Source organism: Cibotium barometz, chromosome 24 (genome assembly GCF_041138505.1).
Source record: "Cibotium barometz isolate CiBa-2024 chromosome 24, ASM4113850v1, whole genome shotgun sequence".
NCBI classification, from domain to species: Eukaryota; Viridiplantae; Streptophyta; class Polypodiopsida; order Cyatheales; family Cibotiaceae; genus Cibotium; species Cibotium barometz.
The window spans coordinates 16,232,249-16,236,583 of record NC_141069.1 but is presented as its reverse complement, the minus strand read 5'-3'; positions in this window follow the sequence as shown (position 1 = coordinate 16,236,583).

Here is a 4,335-nt window from a genome sequence, read left to right as displayed (position 1 = left end):
TCCTATTTATAGAAATATCAATGTCCAACTACCGTCCATTTGCAAGCCCTTAGAAAATGGCATAAAAGTCATCTGACGTTTATATTGGGCTAGAAGCCATGCTAGGCTACATGTACACGCTTAGGTTACCCCAAAGTAATTCAAAACTATCCCAAATTTGCCCTTTTACATGCTAGGCTAATTTGCTATTGGTTTTACCCTAAATGGTAGTCACATGAAACACGCATACACTAACTACAATGTACAAGTTTCTCAAATGATATGGCACATGCATCTTTGAAGAGAAGCAAGGACAAAGCTCTACTTGAATCTAGATCCAGATCTAGATCAATTAGAATCCGTGATAATTGAAGGATCTTCATTTAGACAAAGGCCTATATTACCTGCACACGTGTCCCTAGCCAATGAAACTAAATTGATGAATCCAAAAGCTCAACCTCTTGCATTAGGTTTTTATGCAATCCACTGGTATAAGGTGGTTGGCTCCAACCCTTTTTTTAAATGTGAGGATTGATACATAATCCCACCTAAGGGTAAACATTTGTGATAGAGCTCAAACACTCCACCGTTGGGCTACTTCCGCATCCCCTACTCCATATCTTTTGTAGACACCATCTCTTGAAATGAAGGCTCTTCCACTAATGTTAGAGCTAAACTCAAAAAACTTTCGAAAAACTGATAGAACTTTTGAACAATAAACATCATCATCCACGAATGCAATGGATTTGGACTCGATTCCATGGTGATTTGTCCCATATCTAGACTTAAGCCACACTTCCATTTGGTATCAAAGCTCTAGGTTGTTCCAAGTTCTCTATGGTTTGTTAAATTCCATAGTTAGTCAAACCACCAACTCTAGGTTCTTGACAAACGAAAAAAAAATCACCTCCTTATACGAATCCACTCATAATCCATCAAGAACACTCCCTCTTGTTGGGTTGAAAAATCAACCTTCTTGCTGTCTTCCTCTCTATCTACTTGGTTTGGCTTGCTTGTCAATCTAGAAGACATGAAGACTTGATGACTTGTCTATATTAAAGCAAATACCCAAGAACCCTTTCAGTCCCATCATGCCTAGAAAACTTACACCTCGGATACCAATGCTGATTTTAGTATTTACGAAAACGTGAGTCTTAGGCTAGATACAAACCGCCCAAGGTTGTCACAATACTCTGCCCAACATGTGGGCAACTAAAAAGTGCCTTGTGCACTCTTGACTGGGCGTATCCCGTTACACCAACTGCCCATGCTTGCGTTTATTAAAAAACTGACTGCCCATGCATGGACGCCCCCTTTACACAATGCCCTTTACACAACGTGCATCTCCACTAGCATGTTAACCTACGAATACATGCAACAAGTAAAGAGCCTGAGTCAGTGCATGCCTAGTCCCAATTTGGTGCTCAACACATACGATAAGAGTCCTTGCATGATAAATGATTGTAAATACAAGTGCAAGAATGAATTGGTAATCAATGATCACTTACCAATCAAATACTAATCAAAGCACTCAATGATGATTAACAATAATCAAAGAAGATGCAAATCAAACATGCAAATCATACAGGTGCTTTACACACCACCTCGCGCCCACCTAAACGCATGGCACTGGACCAATCAAATACCCCGCCATGCAACCCTACCTTATACATATAATACAGAACATGCAGAACAAAGAGATACATAATACTTCTTTTGCCAATCTACACCAAGGGGTTATACATAACATGCAGAGTTCCTATGAAGTGCTTACCACCATCCAATCAAGACAAAAAACCAAAAAATCAGACATCTTGTCATTCCATTGGGATTTAAAACAAGATGCAGCCAAGGTGGTGATCTACACCAAATCTATATTGGGCAAGAGAGCATATTGATAGCAACCACACTGGTGGTGCACATTCAGAGGATTTTCAAAATCACTGCTTAAATTAAAGAAGAGATGATTTTAATCACAACGCAAGATAATGCGACGAATAATCAGACAAGAAACCACAGAGCAAACTATAATTGACACGCAGTGCAATTGTATACATGTAAGTAGATATGTAAGTGGTGCATTTGTAAGTAAATATGTTACATTAAAATCAATTTGCATTTGTAACATGATTTTAATGGATTCAAATGCAAATATATACAAGCAAATACAACCCTTGTCAAGTAATTTAAACTCCTAATAACCCTGATTAGGACTTCAAGAGTGATATTGTTCAAGATGTCACATATTCTTTATGTTCTTTCTGTTGTATTATCTGCATAGCATGTTGTATTTTCTGCAACAGAAAATACAACATGCAAGCGCTTTAAAGCGCCATGCATTCATACAACAAAAAATACAGCATACATGCACTTCAAAAAATGCAAGATATTGTTCAAGATATCACAGATTCTTTCTGTTGTATTTTTTGCATAGCATGTTGTACTTTCTGCAACAAAAAATACAACATACAGGCGCTTTAAAGCGCCATGCATTCATGCCTTACACACTATTGCAAGTGCCATGCATTCATGCAACAGAAAATGCAGCCTGCAAGCACTTTAAAAAACGCAAGAAAATACAACATGCAAAAACGCAGAGTATATAACATGCATCAAAAACTTGTGAAGATACGGAGTTTGAGTAAGAAAAAAAACATAGAACATACCTGGATGCTCTACAAATCGATCTAGTGTGCTGGAAAAAACGCAAAACATAGAACCTGATTTATCATTGCAGAATGGCAGAAAGGAACGATAGCATGGTCCACCAACAGTACGTTGATTGGCTGGAGATAGGTGCGCCCAAGTTTGGGCAGCCAAGCTCGGCTGCCCACACAGAGGCAAAACAAGGGCAAGAGGTGGAGGCCACGGTGGCAGACGAGCACCCAAGGTGCGAGGCAGTGTGTAAGGCTTGAATGCATGGTGCCTACATTCATTGGTCCAACGCCACGCATTTAGGTGGGCAGCCGACAGTGTGTAAAGTGCCTTAAGGTCCATTACACAAACTTAGAAAAATACGAGAGGGGAAGGAAATCAGAACTAGAACACGCTTCTCAACCGAATCTACTGCATATTACAAAGCTGAAATATTTATAGAGAATTTACCAGACGTTTTCAAACAGAACTGATGACCAACTTCTCCCCAAACTACACAACAAACTGCTCTCTAAATTCGGTGATCGAAGGCCTTCCATTGTTTTGATTTAATTTACTGCTATTCAAGAACTTGCTTTAATTCCTGGTCTCTCTCTCTCTCCGACACTTCTATAAAAGCTTGTAATGTATGAGTAAAATGCGGAGGGGACCCATTTATTTTAAAAAATCATTGCCCATTCATAAACAACTATCATAAAAGTCATTAAGACGCAACCATGCCACATCAGCCGCACTGGTCGGCACAATAGGCTAGCCGCTACCCAGAACTGGTCCAAAGTTGCCCCATTCTATATAACATACCATTTTTTTTCCAAAGGCTCCCTTTCGAGGGGATGCAGCCCAGCTAGAAGCTACACCACTCTCACACAACCCTATGGTGTAAGGGTTCGAACCCACGACCTCTTGGAAAGGATGGGTTGGTGTGAGCTGAGCCACTCGGGCAAGTGCCCGCTGACATGTGCTATAACACTAACCCCAATTATGACACACGCATACACACGCATAACTGCCTACCCTATGCAAGTGTGTCGCATATGCTTGAGGATGGATGTGCTCTTGACCTCTAGCACCAAAAGGCTAATTTCTTTTAGGCCACAACAGATTTGTGCATGCGAGGTCAAATATTTCCCGACCAAACAAACTTGATTGGCCAATGAACCAAGGAGCCATTACATATGGTTTACTTGAGACATTCTTCCTCTTGCTAATCTAAGCCTTGGCCACCAAGACCTTGCTATCCACATCAACTCTACTAGCAATACAGATATGTACACCACTTGAGAGTGGAATTAGAGAAGTATGTATGTGACCCAAGAACAGGACTACTTTCCAATGGAAAGAGCAGCACTTTTTTTACATACGAATGGAATGCAATAACTGAGTGTTACATCTAGACATTCTTAGAGCCTTGTTTAAGTCTGCAATCGAGAAGGTGAAAGAAAGAAACAACAGAGGGACATAATCACAGTTTTATTTATGTTTTCCCCACAGTTGAATCTCTCTACCAAAAACGAATGTCCACAGTATCTTGCTTTCAAAAATCAAAGCGTGTTACACCTCTTGGAGACTTAACCAGGCACTACCATACATGTAAAAAATCAGTACAAAACACTCATAAGAGACTCACTAATTACAAGAGGAATTGCATACATAGCCCCACACCACAAATCAAACCATGAGCAGATCCATAGCCAACATTGC